Source organism: Nilaparvata lugens, chromosome 2 (assembly GCF_014356525.2).
Source record: "Nilaparvata lugens isolate BPH chromosome 2, ASM1435652v1, whole genome shotgun sequence".
In the NCBI taxonomy this organism is placed as follows: domain Eukaryota; kingdom Metazoa; phylum Arthropoda; class Insecta; order Hemiptera; family Delphacidae; genus Nilaparvata; species Nilaparvata lugens.
Window position 1 is genome coordinate 24,432,620 of NC_052505.1, and position 18,642 is coordinate 24,451,261.

The 18,642-nt window shown below is 35.5% G+C and overlaps 2 protein-coding genes across 2 annotated transcripts in view; one reads left to right on the forward strand and one right to left on the reverse strand.

Moving 5' to 3' along the window:
* LOC111046078 overlaps positions 1 to 5,232 on the reverse strand; it is a 158,212-nt gene extending 152,980 nt beyond the window's left edge. Inside the window, exon 1 of the mRNA XM_022331567.2 lies at positions 5,033 to 5,232. The gene's annotated coding sequence lies outside the window, so the exon portion shown is untranslated. The remainder of the gene's footprint in view (positions 1 to 5,032) is intronic.
* Positions 1 to 18,642, forward strand: part of LOC111048708 (unconventional myosin-Ie) — a 438,987-nt gene that overhangs the window by 172,172 nt on the left and 248,173 nt on the right. The window lies entirely within an intron of this gene.

Genomic DNA, 18,642 nt, shown 5'->3' on the forward strand with positions numbered 1-18,642 from the left:
CAAGCTAATTTGTTGGTAGTTAACCTATTTCATACAGTATTTATACATATTACTGGAGCGTTGACTTGGGGAGAGACAAAATGCTCAACTCAGAACTATTTTTTATGCACTGTATTCCGAACTTTAGTGAATAGCTCATTCAAAAATGAGGTATTGAAAAATATATTAGTCAAACAATCAATGCGTAGAAGCTGAAAAGTTGTAAAGGTCTATGAGATATAAGATGAAATTCCAAGTACAATTTTTCAGATTTGAGATGAAAAATCAGGGATCAACGAGTGTCTTCTACTTCTGGGAGCTTATGAATAAAAAAACGTGAATTAGATGACATGAGATTGATTCCATCAAGTTTTTTATCAATTCTTGGTTCACAAATGGCTATCTTAATCCACTACAAATCAATTCTCGGTTATCATTTCAGTCATTCACAAATGACCATCTGAATCTACCACCACCTAATGATTCTGCCGCAGTCTCGAGCCAACTATAACTAGGAGCCCACTCACATGTTATTCAAGCACATGTATGATTGGATTACCTCCTTACATGGACAAATCTATCGGACCCTGACGATTATTATTATCATTATCGAAGTCAGGCTGGCCAACATGCTTCCGAAAACAATACAGGCGCACGTACAAGCAATGACGTCACTACTCACCCAAACCTCCTCCCCATTATGTTGCTAATACGGCTATTAGTGAACATTATTGCGTGTATAATCTTCCGGTAACTCGCTTTCCCTTTCCATCCTACTTCGTCACCTCCTCCTCTCCTCCCTTCATTCTACTCCTCCTCTCTTCCTTCTACTCCTTTTCGAAGTCATCTTTCTTCTTCTTCTCATCCTCCTTCACTTTCTTCTCGTCCTCCTCGTCCTCCTTCTCTTAGGTCAAAAATAGAGGCTGTCGTTCTATTCTATTCTCCTCTTCCTCCTACTCCTCATTCTCCTCGTCCTACTACTTGCCATGCTCGTGATCTCCTTCCTCCTCCTCCTAATCCTCCTTTCCTTCCTACTTCTCCTAATCTTCCTCTTCGTCCTTCCCCAACTCCTCATCTTTCTCCAATCACTCCTCCTCTTCCTCCAACTCCTCATCTTTCTCCAATCTCTCCTCCTCTTTCTCCATCTCCTCCTCCCCCTCCTATCCCTCCTTCTCCTCTTAATCCTTCCTTGCCCCTGGTCAGCTAGATGGCAATTATCGCCTACCGCCAGGTTTAACCCTGGGTTATCTTGACCGGTACCCAAAGGTTCCATCTGTACCTCTACCTACCAATTGCAGTGTGCAATCCATCTGTAACTGGGAATTAAGCGTTTATCGCTGGGGTGTTCATTAGGAATTAAGTGTGTGGGTGGTATGGTATTGCACGTGCCATACCATATTATGTGTAGTATACACATATATATCAGTCTAGTATATAAGTATATTATACTACTTCATAAAGTTCAGTTATACACCTATTGTATGCACCATGAGTACATCTATATAGAAGTGAATATATAGCCTACTATAGGCCATGTATGAGTATAGTAATATAGCACATGCCTCATTGTTCTATGGCTTATCTGCATTTACAGATACGTGTGATTACTACAGGAATATCAGGAAGCCTGCATGTCCTGGATAACAGCTATTAGTAGGGAATTAGGGATAACTGCGGACTATTCATCTAGGACTGGATAATTGTTAGTTGAGTATGTGGGCAAATTTTCCTTTAGTATTATCTCTTCATCCCTGTGCTGTAGGCCTACTCTAAATAATGATGATTTCGTATTGGGGCAGTATTAGAAAGTACGACTCCTTCAGTGATGTTGTCATTGGTAAATTTCATTGAGTTCATCAATTATGTGTACACTATCACTGTAGTAAACGCAAATTGGAGAGGCGGGTGATGGTGATGATATAGGAATTAATGTATTGCTCCCTAGTATGTCATTGTAGTATTTACTATCACCACATGTAATATTGTTATTCACAACATCTCACCTATCAATCACTTTCAGAATTGGTTGAGAATAAATAAAAAATATAGAAGTTTCATTTTTATACAGCTCTCAAGGTCTGCTTTCATTCAAGGTGTGTGATTCATTCGTACGTAAATTTACCTGTCAAAAAGAAACTATTGAAATCACAAACGTCATAAATCTATATTTATATTTGTACCGAATTGTTAGTATTTTTGTATGGTCAGTTTTGTTCATATTTTTGAATAGTAGCCATTTTGTTTAAGCTATAATATTGTTTCATAGTCTTGAGACTGAATCACGTAGTACGTAAATTATGCGTTCGGTGTAAACACGCCCCAGGAAAGTCTTCTTTATCTCTGCCTTGTTGTGCCTCACAGCGTCGGGGTGCAAGTGATGATTTAGGAAAGGAAAGTAATATAAATAGGATAGTAAGTAAATTTCATAACAATTCAAGTTATTACCTTTATCAAATATGCAATTTATTCTCTTTGACAAATTCAGTATTCTAAATATGACTCCGATATCTTGAATGTAAAATAGAATACTACTTACTTTCTCTAGAATACCTAGAGTTGCTAGAGCACAAACTTAGTTTTGCTGGCAATGCCAATATCAATTATCATTAGTATTATCAATGAAAGCTTTTTCAATTTCTATTTCGAATTTCACTATGTATGGAACTGAATTTTCTTTCGTTTATGAAAATGTTTTTTATTGATTTGGCAATAGATTCCATTTTCTTTTGAGTAGCATGAAATCGAATAAACTCTAAGTGATTAAGTTACTAGAGTATAGTTGATCGATTCTCATATTCAATTTTCAAATATGACATGATTTCAGTCAAACTTCTTTATTCAGAAGCTGAAACTAATACTAAACTTAACTTTAATTAGTGATTAGCTAGAGTGCTAGAAAACGTTCTCTTGTCGCTTGTATTTTTCATGAGCCTTCAACTGGAAATTAGCGCCTCTGATTGGTCGACACGAAACTCCTCTCACAAACTCAGCTTACGGTTTCAAATTTCTGATTCAAACTGTAAATTATTCAGCATGGAACGAGTAATGGACCCAAGAACTTCCGACCAAATTCAATTTTGATTCGGTCTGCTCTGCGGAAGCAATTCTTCATTATGCGGATCTGTGTGTTTGATCTTCTTGGTCGCTATCTATAGATTATTAAATTAGTTAACGCCGGTTGAAAGTTTTCGAGTTGATTTAGGTGGTTCCAAACTTCTTGTTCCAATATTGGCGGAAATCACAGTATGATCATAACAGCGATACTATCGTAAAAGTTTTGGTAGCTTAGTTGCTAAAAAACTGATCGATTATAAGTTGTTAATGGAAATCGAATAATCAATCAATGCGTTATTTTTTATTGTACTTGAATGATTTCCCTTGCAAAACTGGAGTTTCAAATAAAATCATGGTCATTGTAAGCTGATTATTTCATAATATTCATCAGCCCAAACCTTTTGATTTGTGAGGAACAACAGTGTTGGTTAGATTCTTATTCTTCCATTACCGGCTTTTCTTTCACTTTTGCTACTTTTTATATTTCAGGCTTCTGCATTTTCATATGCAGGCTCTTTCTGTTAGCTCTATCTTCTAGAAGAGTTGGTAATATAAGGAATTTCTCATGAAATGTATAGAGTCCTGTTACAATAGAATACGATACCCAGAAACTGAACATGCTAAGTAGAATTTAATAATTCTCTTGTTTTATTTCTCTATTTCTTTTTATATATGAAGGAAGGACTTTGATGTTTGGTTTTTCACCCATGATCATTGTATGTCATCTAAGTTAGTAACGTGAGTTTACTCTCCATTTCCGAACAAATCCATCTAGGAATTACCTATTTTTAGAAAATACCATAAGATTTCCAATCTGAGTTGCTTTTCAAATTCCTTTTAATTTGAAGTATAACATTTTTTTATTAGTTGAACTCATTAAAAAAGTCAACTTATGAAAAATAACCTCAATAAGCATGAACACTTTGAAGAATATTCATCAATGTTGAAGTAACTGATTCCAATATCAATATATTTCATTATTAGCACTTATTTCAAGTTGAATAAACTCGGATGCTAATTCTTGTATCTCATTCCTTTACTTAATTTTAGTTAATCTCTTCAGTATTTCTGTAACTCTCCTACTGTTATCACAGACAAGAATCTGCTTTGTGTGGTGTGTTTCTGTACTGTTATCTTCACACTTCGTGATCTTCACACAGCTCGTTATCACCCACTATAATTATAGTCTTAGTATCTTCTTATTGTTTCCAACATATCAATTGATCAATTTCAATATCACCAACTTCAATATAATAAGTATTAGAACAACAAAACTTCAATCATATAGTGGGAATAGTGATATCGTATCATCAGTTGAAAAAATTCAATATAACGGAAATTTCTATCAATGATACTATACTCCTATTCTCATACTACCTCTGAATGTTATCTATGTGTTATATCTAACATTTTTCTGTATCAATATAATATCTATCAGTTTGAAATTCGGTAATTCTCATGAATTTTTTTTCATTTCATTCACAAATGCACATCTGAAATTGTTTTTAAAATATTGGCTATCAAATTGCTTTATTCTAGTACATCACCCAAACAGAAGATTCACCATAACTCACTGCAGTACCTGAAGTACTTACAGTTATTCTACCTAAAACCTTACTTCTTGCACTACACCAATAACTTTACACGAATCACAGCAGAAAATTATCTTCAATAATAAATGAAATACCATTGTATCAATAGATCAAATTCGAATTGACTCGATCAGCAATTTTATACACATTTGTTTCCAATTTCCTGATCCACGCTAATTGTAATATAAATGATGAAATTCTTTATCTCCTATCTGAGAACCTTTCATATTACCCCAATAACTTATCACATAACACAACAAAAATTTGATGTTTTCAATAAAACTACCTAACTTCTATCATCAAAACAAACTTAATACAACAGCAGTTTCATGAAAACTTGCTTATAATATTTTATAATAACAATACTCTGTTATCTGTTATAAAAATCAAATTTTTAAATTACTCACCTGGATGCCTGTATTCTTGTAATAACTCAATAAACAATCACAAAACACTATGGAAATCAGAGTCTACCGTATATTCGGATCACGATTACTTTTTCGCGAAACTTTCTGTAGCGGTTCGCGATCTTTTTCCGTAAATTGTGCGATAAAATCGGATAACACTGCAAGAGATGTGCACTGTAGGACGCGCAATTCGCGACTGAGCGTTCCAGCATGAGAATCGCGACTTTACCGTTTGCTGTGGTAGGGGGGCGCTTCAACTCCCCCCACACTATACGATCATCCCCCCGACTTCTGCCTTTCCTGGAACTTTCTTTCTCACTCTCTTTGGTCCATCGCTGCACTTCGATTTTCTCACTCTTCGGCTATCTTTTGTTGTAATTTTGTTCACCTTGTACTTTCACTCTTTCTCCTTTCGATTATCTCCTCTGTAGATTGAAAACCTATTCAACATTTTTACTTCTTCTCTCTTCTTTTCTTTGTATTTTTTCTTCTCTGACTCTTTTCTATTTTTTCTACTCTGGCTCTTTTCTTTTTCTTATTTTTCGTTTTCTTCTCATCTTCCTCTTATTCTTATGCTCTTCTTCTTTTTCACATTCTTCTTCCTATTGCATATTACGATCATATACACCTTCTTTTACACCTTTCTACCCTCTTTTTCCTTCTTTTCCTGTATGCTAGGCTCTTATACATATTTTCTTCATCCTGTTTATATGATCCTCTTTTTCTTCCACTTTCCCACTTTCGGCTTTCCCATATTAATCTTCTACTCACTCTTTTTCTCCCTGCTTCAAAATTATCTCCACAAAGTAGAAGGAATTTCTTCTCTGTGTCATCTCTGACTTCTTCTCCTCTTTTTCTCCATCTTTTTTTATTTCTAAGTATCTTATTTCCAACTCTGTTTTTTTCCTAAGTCGCGTATAATACATAAAACGTATATTTTTTCTTTCTCATAATTACCTTACCTTCCTTACCTTACCTTACCTTACCTAAGTTTCCCCTTACCTTCTTCCAACTTCTCCTATCTTCCACTTTCAGCTTCGTCTGATTTCCTCTTGTTTTCTTGGTCTGCCTTTCCATTCTATATATCAATACTGTCCCTGTCCCTCCTCTTCCGTTTTTTTCTTGTCCTCCTCTCTCGTTTTTTTCTTGTCCTTCTCTCTCGTTTTTTTCTTGTCCTCCCCTCTCCTTAGTGATTCTCCATTCCACTACATTCTGCTCTTCCCGGCCCCCATTCTTCTCATACTCATCCTCCTCTTCTCACACTATTCTTTTTTCCAGTATGTCATTTCTTCTCACTTCCTCACTCCCTTTCTTCTTCTATTATCCTTTACCAAACCTTCTTCCTCTCACCATTCTCCTTCTCCTGAATCTATTCTTCTTTCTCTCCTTTTCTATCTTATTATTTAACCCATCATCTCTTCCTAGTTCTGGACTACCTAGTAGAGCGCAAAGTTTTCCGCTTGAATCTCCCTGCATTGAGATTGAGAGTCTGCTCTCCATCACCGAATTTTGCTTACCAGTGCACAATCCGAATTACCTCGTCCAGTATTTATGTTCCAAAGGTAGCCGCGAAATATTGAACTTGCAGAGAAGTTTGCAGTTGTAAAACACGGCGATGGGGCTGCATGCTCGCTCCTCCAGATCATGTCTGAATCTAAAATTACTACTCCATCTATTCACAAAAAGTAGCACAGTATAATACCACTGAAATGCATGATACTACTGAGGGTTATGGCGTAATAAGGTTTATGATTATTATTCTGCTCTATACCACCGTATCTGATTTGTTATAGGAATATGGTGAATAATCTACTAAAAAGTTGCAGACTCAATTGATTTTCGAAAATTACTGTAAAGTCTCAATATGATGAAGAGAGTATGAATATATTCAATTTGAAAGTACAGAAATCTAGAGATAGATTGAGATAATTCCCGTAATTCTCAAAAAAATCTATACAGTGAATCCTTGATCTTTCCAAGGGACCGTTCAAAACATACACTTTTACGAGGTCTGTACTAAATCGGGATTTACTACATTTGAAAGCTCAACCTCAGGTTGAAAGCTATGTGCACATTTCAAGGGACTGAGGGAAATGTTCTATAACGGGGTGTACTATTTTGAGTTTTCACTGTATCAATTTTATTCACCTGGATATTGAATCTAAATTTAATATTCATTAAGTGAATCTAAATTCATATTTATATTTATATAATTATCTTGTTGATTGAAATATTTATTCTTCCTGGCAGTATTCAAGCTCCATTAGACACAACTTCCATAAATAGCTTTTTGGTAGAATAAGGATGAGAATTTATTCTATCAATTGTCTAATCCCACTGATACAACATTATTAATAGGTTTCCATTTCTGATGCTAATAATGGAATAAAATGTGTTGGAAAATACAGCATCCCGACAGTAAGATTACCTTGTATCTGAATCACTTCCAAGTCGTCAAACTTATGTGACTATAGAACAATTCAAGTTTTCTTCTTATGATCCTGCCCCATACCTCCTCATCCTTCTCCTGCTCCTCCTCCTGTAAAGTTTCAGTTATAATTAATGTTTCAAAAACTCAATCTAACCCTTGTGATTATATGTAATATACTGTAGTGAGACGGAACAGGCTAAACCTTGAATAAAAGAAGAAGAAGAAAACTCAATCTTACCTTTCTATACTTTCACTTATAGCATATTTTTGCAGGAATATGCTGTAGAGCTATCAGCTATCTTCGCAATTAATTCTCTCCCATTCATACAATAAATAAGTCCGTATTCAGTTCCAGGATTCAGATCAATAATCCAACAAATCATCGCCCCTGTATGGATACAATATTCAATTCACATGTGAATGGCTAACAATGTAGAGGTTTCCAATCGCGGGGGTGAAACCAAAATCTAGTTACATGTGTTGATTGCTTCTCTATGAGAGTGAAGTGGCGGCTTGCATGCGAAATTCGGCCAACATCAGGTATGCTTGGGACATACATGTGAGTGCCATACTTGGGGCACGTATGTGTGTGTGTGTGACAAAACAAGTCCCCCCACCACGAATTCACCACAATTCACAATCCCAAACCACATGTGAGCGTCCCGCACAAAGAGCACATTGAGAACAGACCATAGCAGATATATATTCAGAGCAGACACATGTATGCAGGTTCATACCGTATATACAGATATACACATGCAGGGTGGTGGAAACCGCTACTAAGCCCATTCAAAACCGACGCAGCCGCAAATAAATGCCACAAACATCTGCCCCCCTGGGTAGTGGTGGGGGGGCTTTATTTAATAGATGACACCAACCCTCACGACCCCCCTTGGGGCACCCCTGGTTGTGGTCCCCCGGGTCTACTTATTCAATAGTGGGGGTCTACTGAAAACTCACCACACATGCCCCTCTCCTAATCTTGTAGTAGATGTCTGTGTTAAACCAAGATTTAACAGGAGATTTCTGTGCTGATACGAATTTAAATAAAGCCAACACTAGATTATGAATTATTTTATAACATGGAGACCTCATACACTGAAAACACACTGCATATGCCTGATTTTGTAGAATGTTGAGTTAGGAGATTTATTTATTGTATAAAATACTATAATCATATTACAATTATGACATTGGAGGAAAAACTAGGCTGAGCCTGTACTATCTCTCTCCAAAAATTTTGATAATATGTTAATGTTGTCCAAAAGATAAGGTTATGTAATCACACACTGCTTCTCACTTGATTTTCGGTCCAGGAATGATGATTTAAAATCTTGTAGGTTGATTTTATACTCTAAATGAATCACAGAATGTATCGCAATAAATTAAAAACTTTAGAAATATTGCACTTATTTGATATCTATTCTGATACGATCTTACTAGAAGCTTATGATCAACTATGTTTTTTTTCTTGCTGAGGATGATGCCCACATAAGCTCTAAGCTTGTGCGTGGGTAATGAGGCGGATGATAATGGGAGATGGATGGATCTACAGTTTTAGGTGGGTTCCGAATCACCGGGAAGCGATTTTTTTACAACTCATGAATCATGAATTAAGAGGAGTTGACTGAAGCGGTCACCCTTCCAACGGGAGTAGCAGGAGCATGATTCTTAACTTATCTAAGCGATATCTTATCAGCGCAACCAATGAGTCAAACCGCTCCCACATGATAAACAATGATAAACAACAACGAAGCCAGGTCTAAAAACAACTATTTTAAAGTATAGACGCAGAAAAATATAAAATTTGTGCTATAGATAACAACAGTCTATTTTTAAATGTCTCAACACTAGACGACATATGCACTATACGAGGTTACGGGGAATTAATTGAAATATGTTATGTTTACCACTTATTCAGAATTAATCAATTCCAAGTCCAATGAAACTATTTTAAATCAAAGTATGGAACTTCTGTTAAAATTTATACTTTTTTTTGTTTTGTTTCAGGTAAGCATCCTCAACGTAACTTCTTCAGCAAGAATCGTATTTCTGTAAGTAAAAACTAACTGTATTTCTCTTCTGATATTTGGAATCGAATTTAATTTATCATGATGCGAATGGGCAATCTATATGACTAAAAATTATTGTAATCAAGCATTCTTTATCAAGATTCAAGTATACAACATTAATCCCGTGCTTGGATAATAAGAGTGAATAGTCTATCCGTTGAATAGTCCAGTCTAGCTATAGTGAATAGTCTGCCATTTGATGACCAGTAATCCGATCAGAACTTTTACACTCATAACTACAAATAAAAATGCGAGTCTGACTAAGGCTAGCTTCACACGCTTTCGGTTTCATTCGGTTCGGTTCGTTACCGAAAACGAATGAGGCTTTCATACATGTCAGGTTTTAATTCGTACGGTTCTAATTAGGTAGTTTCTTCTCAAACACAGCTGTGTTTAGATTTTCACAGCTCATGCTGGTATATTTAAATATAAAAGCTTGTGTTAAATTGTGATATGTTATTTCTTGAACAACAAAATTTTAAAATTAATTAAAAATTGTGAATTATTTGAATAGTTTCTTTTTGATTATGTTAATTTTGGATGTTCAGAGTGATGATTTTTTTGAATTGAAAATTTGTTCTTGTTTTGACACATGGTATATAAACTTCATCTCTTCTCTCCATTGATGAAATCATGTAATATACGTGGAAAAATAAAAAAAAAATCTCCCTGAGTTTTTAATTTATATCTTTCTTATTTTCTTAGCAAACTATTCATTGAGAAAAAAATGTTCCTGTGAACTAACAGAAATGAATTGACCATATGATTTTGACTTGGACAATTTTGAAACAGACAATCACGATATCAGTTTAAAATAAAAACAAAAAAGGCAAGCGTGTGTAAAAGACATTGTTTTTCCCCGTTTCACTAGCAACGAATTCGAATATGATGAAACCTATTCGTGTCGAGGGGGCGTTCGGTGCTATGCGGTTGCTATTCGGTACCTAATTCAAACCGAATTACCGTTTCACACTTATCGGAATTTGCCGAAAACGAAACGAACCGAACCGAACCGAAAGTGTGTGAAAGTAGCCGGCGCTAGCAACGAATTGAAACCTGATGGAATTTATTAGAGTCAAGTGGGCGTTCGGTTCTATGCGGTTTCTATTCGGTACCGAATTCAAACCGAATTACCGTTTCACACTTATCGGAATTTGCCGAAAACGAAACGAACCGAATGAGTGTGAAACTAGCCTAACTTGTCAACTAACTAGGCTGTAGACTTGGATGCTTGGATAATGTAATAGTGTTGATAGATGAAGAACTTAAGAAGATTGCATTATTTTACATTTTCTATGTACTCCACTATAAGGGTGCGTAGAGACTTCATCAGCTTATGCTATGCTTATTATATCTGTACCTTACTCTTTCTGTTCGAATACAGATAAAATCAGCTGATGAAAAGTGAAATGCGCATGTTCGTGGCGCTCAAGTCTGTACGCAGCTTTTTACACACGAGAATTCTCAGAGTATTTTGTGACGCAATGATGGCATTCAACATTATTGACCGAGCGAAGTGAGGTCTACGATTCAAGTCGACGGTTTGGCATTTCTCTTAATGTTTAAATGTTTATATGTTGCGCATATTTACGGCGAAACGCGGTAATAGATTTTCATGAAATTTAACAGGTATGTTCCATTTTTAATTGCGCGTCGATGTATATACAAGGCTATTGGGAATTTTGCATTTCAAGGATAATATAAAAGGAAAAAGAAGCCTCCTTCATACGCCAATATTAGAGTAAAAATCAGACTATAGAATTATTCATCATAAATCAGCTGACAAGTGATTACACAGATGTGTAGAGAAGCCAGTCTATTGCTGTATTTTTATAAGGTCTATAGTTTCAATCAGGTACTTGTGGATGAGAATACTGCGTGAGGTCTACTGTTCACAGAACTACTACTTAATATCGGGGCACCGAGCTTCGCTCGTTATTTTTATTTATTGATAAACAGAATACAATTCTCTAAAATGATCGTGTTTATTTATCTCTTTTCTGTATAGGGCTACTTGTAATATAAATAGAAAGAAAAATAAAAATCTCTGAGATCGTGTTTATATTTCACAGCTGGCTATATGTCATCTTATGATTTTCGGGGATGTGATATTTTGATTTTTCACATACTCACTTTTTTACTATCCACAGCTGGTTCAGCCAAGGATGAATTATCCTTTTAATGTCATTCGGCAAGTTTTCCAAGGATGAGACCTAGTGCAATCGAATCTTTATATCATAACCTACTATGTTTCAAATGTCTTGTAAATCGTTAGAGCCGTTTTCGAGATCCGTTAAATATAATAACCGATATAAAATAACCAGATATATAAATACAGAAATTACTCTCTTAATATAATAGGATATATATATATGACATTATACGACATTTATATAATGCACCCAAAGGTACGCTATTCAGTATTTTCTATTCCACTTGCGATAGACTACGATTAGACAGCATGATAGACTCAAGTCTGTGACGATCTATATTATATCTTGTTTATGAAATCCGATATTATAAATTCATATATATTATTATCAATGTTGAATCTCTGCACCCATCCACCATAAATTGAGACACATGTTTCCTTGTTATGCTCGAAGTGCCCTCACAGTGAACAAGCTCTAATTAATTTGCAGCACGCAATAAAATGTGATATTCAATGGAATCAAGCAGTGTAACCGAGGTGTGCATCAAAATATGAGTGGAGAGAAACTTCACAGCGAAAATGTTTTGTAATAATTTAAGAGATGCGCATAGTGTTGCTCTGCAGTTTATTGAATTAGTAGTGACTTGTTGCGTCACTATTTGTTGGATGTCGGATGCTCTACTGTACACTACTTTCCAGTGTTTTCTGCCAGAAAATAGTTGTTCGTTTCCGACTGGCTTTCTTTTCGTTGCGCTCTGCAAATTTAACTCTGAGTTCTTGGTTTTCTTCTTTTTCCTTCTTCTCCTTCTCCTTCTTAGCTCATTCCTTCATTTTTCTCCTTCTTCATTCTTGTCACATTTCTTCATATTTTTCATTCAATAGTCGTATTTTTTCTTCTACACTTATTCGGTGTTGCTCTTACTTCTCTTCGCTAAATCTTCTACACTTTCCACTTTTTCAGTTGCCGTATTCTATCTGTCTCTTGGTTTCCCTCTGCTTTTCACTTCTTAATATCGGGGCACCGAGCTTCGCTCTGGAGTACAAAAGCATAGAAGCATAAAAGCATAGTTTATTTATTTATTGATAAACAGAACACAATTCTTTCAATTGATTGGGAAAGGACCAACAGGCACAGCCCAAAACTGTATCTTCCCCGAATTTAGATTTATACACTATAGTCCAAAAAGTAGGTTATGTTCCATACACTTTCGAATTCAAGTCCAATTTTCAGTCCAAAAAAATTAAAACCGAAAAGTTCGAATTTTGATTGACAAAATAACACTCACCAATCACTTGGAACTGTAAATTATGAATAATTTTACCCTTTAAACCCTTTCCCTTTTAGGTCGTGTTTATAATTTACAGCTGGCTATACACCAACAAATGAATTTCGGGGATGAGATATTTTGATTTTCCACAGACGCACTCGCACACTTACTTCCATTGTCCACAGACGACGAAAGTCTCCAAGGATGAATTATCCTTTTAAGCGAGTTTTCCTAGGGATGGGACCTAGTGCAATCGAATTTTTATATCATAAACCTACTATATTTCAAATTTAATCAAAATCGTTAGAGCCGTTTTCGAGATCCGTTGGACATAAATAGCCATATAGATAACCAATATATAAATATATACATAAATTGCTCGCTTAATATAATAGGATCTCGCTTCATCCTATTCTTATCCTTCTCCACTGGGTTTTCCTGGTTTCCGATCTCCTCTACATTATCAGTCATCCCCACTGATATGACGTTCTTCTTTATCTCTTCATATTTTGAATCACTTTCTGCTTCAAATTTTTCTTATTGTTTCTCTCATTCCCCTCTTCTTCTTTTACCTCCATCTCCCTGTCTACTTTTTCTTCGCCTCTTTTCCTTTTTTCTTATGTTTTGAAGACTTCCTTTCTCCTCTTATTCCTTTACTACTTCTGTACATTGATTTCTGCTTTTTCTTTTTCTTATTCTTCTTCTTCTTCTCCTATTTTTCTCCTCCTCATCCGGCTCCTCATCATCATGATCTTTGTTCCTCCTCACTATCACATATTCCATGCTTTTTGTTTCTATTCTCTTTCTTTTTTGAATCTCTCCGCCATCAAAACTCTCTCTCCAACTTCTTACTTTTTCCCCTCCTACTTCTCCTTCTTTCTCTTGTTGTGAAGTGCAAGCAACAATATGATGTGATGAACAGACTGAGCCAGCTGCGGAACAACAAGCTTGCCGTGCTCGCTCCAATTCTGGCTGTTGATAAAAATCAGAGCTGCATACGTGAAAGCGCCCAACACGTCTCAACAGAATTTTCTCTCATATGTAACAAGATTCGAAAGAATACTGGTTAGTAGTCAACAAAAGATGAATGAGCAGATAATATCATTGGTTCTATCTGCAGTGAGAGTTGTTTCCAATTCAAGAAAATAATGTAAAGAATAGATTCCCGAAAAATAGGAATGAACTGACGAAAATGTCATAGATTGTATGGCTATGTAGTAGCAGAGAAAACTTCTGTAGATTGTTTATTCTATGGTAGTTTGGTTTTGAAAGTGAATAGTAGTCACAATATAAGGTGAATGAACTGATAGGATTGCTCTTCATGAATGTGGTTTGCTTTTTCTCCTCACTTTTCCTGAATGAAAAGTATATCGTGCAATGATTTCCATACAATATCGTACTGTAATCTACATACAACAAATAGTAGTAATGATTCCTATACTGGGATCATTCAGACTCCCGGATCTATGGCTCCGCCAATCTGAATCCAGATCTACGGATCTATGTTTATCTGCCAGCTACAAAGTGAAAAAATGTTGTATTTATTGTAAATATCGGGGACCGAGCTTCGCTCTGGAGTACAAAAGCATAAATAATTTATTATGAAAAGAGAAATTATAATATCATTCATAGTTCATACTGATGCAAAAATTTGCCTCACAAAGGCCCGATAGCACAAAAGCCGGTTAAATTTTAATCCTGATTAATTTCACGTGAACCAAATCAGAGAACACCATTTTAAAAAGATGGATCTACTGGAATTAATCAGGATTGAAAATAACCTGGCTTTTTTGCAACCGGCACTAAGTACCTGATTGAATGATTACAAAAGTTCAACAGCTGAGTCATAATTTTGACACAGTCCCACACACATGAACTCTTCACTCACTTCCATCATCAATAGACGACGAAATAATTATTATTATCAGCTGTTTTTCCAAGGATGAATAATATTTATCCTTTTAATGTCCTTCAGCGAGGTTTCCCAGCGATGGGACCTAGTGCAATCGAATTTTTATATTATAAACCTACTATGTTCTGAATTTCGTGAGAATCGTTAGAGCCGTTTTCAAGATCCGGTGAACTGAATTTTGTGAGAATCGTTAGAACTGGTTAGATCCGGTGAAATACAAATATAACATCCAAACATATAAACAGAAATTGCTTGTTTAATAGTATGGGATGCTACTACCTTCATTGATGATTCACACATCTTCATAAAACTCTCGTAGATATTATTTAATCTAGCGATTTATGTGTATCTGCCTGTTTCAAAGTGAAAAAAATGTATTTATTGCAATGCTACATTCATTGATTATACACAAATCTTCATAACACTACTTGTAGATCTCTTTTATATACCACTCTACAAGAAATTATACTCGTTTACACTACTACTCGATTCCTGAACAGTCTGATCAGTTTGTAAAATAAAATAAGTTATATTTTGAAATCTCACTATTAACGCCTCTTGATTTCATTGGTCTAATCTTTCTATGTTCCTTGCCGCCTCTAAGACGTGTCAACTCCTAGGCACTGACTTAGTGTACCTAGTTAGAAATCCTGGCATGTTCGAATATGATCATTTTCTTATCTGAATCGATGCAGCTATATATCGATAGGAATTGATGAAATTATTAGAAAGTATAGATGCTTCTGTTTTCATATAATAATGGAATAGGAGGCTCATTGGTGGAATATGAGCCGTTTGAATGGAAGCATTTACTTTTGCAGTATTGAAATCATCATTACCATTTTGCAGGATATAAAACATATACATCACAGTCACTGTTAAAAATGTCACTGTTAGCAATTAGATATAGTAAACGAATAATACAGAACGCATACACAATACGTACTTCGAACATTGATAGAATGTGTCTTCAGTAATATCTGAAATAAAATTTAATTATTGGAATATGCAACCTAATATCGGATCGGCTACTGCAGTCCATCTGCTTTCCAGGAATCGTCCTAAGGTAATCATGATTGATTGATTGACGTGTTGTTATATTATATCAGGACGTGTTATCATACCGGAATTGGGTTATTGAGTAACAAGTTACAATAACAATAGCTAATAAGGTATGATATTCAATTTCATGTTGTAATCAGAGAGTATAGAATGTACATACATTCTGGTTATAATCCAGCAGCCATCAAGAGGTAATGCTATCATATTTTAAGCTTTGTTTGAATTTGAATTTCAATTAGGGATTGAAAAAGTTGGGGAAGAAGAGAAATGTAATAAAGACTTGGAAGAGAAGAAGAAAATACAAAAATTTAATAGATAATAATTGAGAAGATGCCGTGGAAAAAGAAGGAGCAGCAACAAAAGTTTGTGTAAGAATCGACGAGAAAAAATTCAGGAAGGAGAAAAAATAACATTTGAAAGAGAACCAGACGGGGGAGGTAATGTCATCATGTCAAGAATTTAAAACAACAAGGACATTGAAAAATATGAAATAAAATTGGATTTGAATAAGAAGTTGTTAGGAATAGGTAAGAAGTAGTATAATATGTTAATTTAGTGAAAAGTTATGATAGCGAATCAAAGTGAGAGATGAAAAGCAGAAGGTACAATAAAAATGAGTAGAATGCTACAGAACGATATACTGAAAAAAGAAAATGGGGAAATGAAAATTTAAAACAAAAATATATTAAAACTAGGCCTAGTTCCAGAATATCACTGAAAGTCCAACTTGAAAGCGAAAATGAAAATCAAAAGGAGAATGTGTAGCAGAATATAACCAAGCTAAACTGTAAAACGAAAATGAAAAGCGCAAAGAAGAATGAAAATTAGTTGCAGAATATTTCGGAAAGGCAAAAGTGAGTGGAGAGATATATGAGGGGCCAACAACATTAGGAGCTGAGGCGTATTGTGGACCCTTTTCAATATTTTTCAAAGAAACAAAAGGCTTGGGTCTTTGCCGTTAGCCCATTCCGTATTATGCACTACTCATCCATTAGTCTGGATTATTCAAATTTCGTCCGATAAAGGGGCCTGTGCCCGCTACTACCTCCCTCCACCCACCACTCACCTTCACCACACATGAACAACCCTGAATAGCATGAGATAGCTGTAGCTCCTGGATGTGATGTCTCATGCAGCAAAAGTGAGTAATGTGCAAATATAGAATGATATCAATTGAAACTGACATTTTTTCCTATATTGTCATTCTGTATTAGTAGAATATTTGAAAATATTTTCAGATGCTTTTTGGTATGAGTGTTATTCCTACAATATTCTTTTCCACATTTTTTTGCAATAATTGTTTTCCATGCAGTACTGAATTACTTCCCCCCTTCATTTCTTCTTCTTGGCTCTTTTCTTTCACCTTTACGTTGCATTCCCTCTGTATCCTCAACTTTTCTCATTTTTGTATTTTTTATTTCTCCTGCTCCTCTACCGATAACACATAATCGTCATCATCTTCATCTTGCTTCTCTAATTTTTTCCGTAAGCTTCAATGTTATTTTCTTCTTCTTTTTCCCTCTTCCATTCCTTTGTCCTACATCGTATTTTGTTTCTCGTGAATTTTATATTACTGTACAATCCTTTCCCCACCTGCAACTTTTTCTTTCCTGTTTTTCAATGCTTTTCTGTTATATTACTGTCTCTCTATCCTACACTGAGTCTTCTACAGGAATCTTCTTGTTTTTCTTCGTCATAATCTTTGCCGTCAGCATATTTTTCTGGTCAATACTTCCCATTCTTCAACGCTTCAATGTAACATTTTTCTGTTATCGTGAAATCTATTCACCCCAGTACAAATCTCCCTTCAAATGTTCATTCTGATTTAAAACGTAATAAAATAAAATAAATCTCAATCACATCTTCTTCTTCTTCCTTTTCTTCTTCTTCTTCTTTTTCTTCTTCCTCTTCTTCGTCTCCTTCTTCTTCTCCTTCTTCTTCTTCTTCTTCTTCTTCTTCTTCTTCTTCTTCTTCTTCTCCTCCTCCTCCTCCTCCTTCCCCCCTCCTCTTCCTCCTCCTCCTTCTTCTTCCCCCTCCTCTTCCTCCTCCTCCTCCTCCTCCTCCTCCTCCTCATTTTCTTCTTCTCTTTTCTCTTCTTCTTCTCCTATTCACTCTTTCTCTCTCTATTTCACATGCACACACTTACTCTTTCTCTCTCGCTCTTTTTTCACGATTGATCGACGGAATCGATGTTATTTCCAAGCAAACATCCAATGAAAATCAGTCTGTTTCTTCTATCTCTATCTATATGCATTTGAGTGGCGAACTGGCCTTCAGACTCCAGAACACACATTCTTGAATAGCTTTTCAAGCCAACGCCAAATTCTCGTGCTCCACTATTCAGAAAACCGAACTGTTCGTTGGTCACTGATTTGAAAGGCATGCCCTGACTGAAAAGTGCGCAGTACGAATTGAAGTGAAAAATAGGAGATGAACACAAATTGAAGTGAAAAGCACGGGATGAAAGTTAATTTCAATGCTCTGATGAGCAGAAATCTACGTACTAGTCTTCACTACCAGCTTCATACATATACACATTCCATAGCACACAATATACATTATACTCCAATACCATATACACACAACACCACACACACGTAGGCCTACTAAAAACATGTATTTCACGTACATTGTATATATACAGTCAATACACTGTCTGATTATCAATGCTCGTATCGTAATGAAGAGAAGCTGACAGACATTCAGTTCAGAC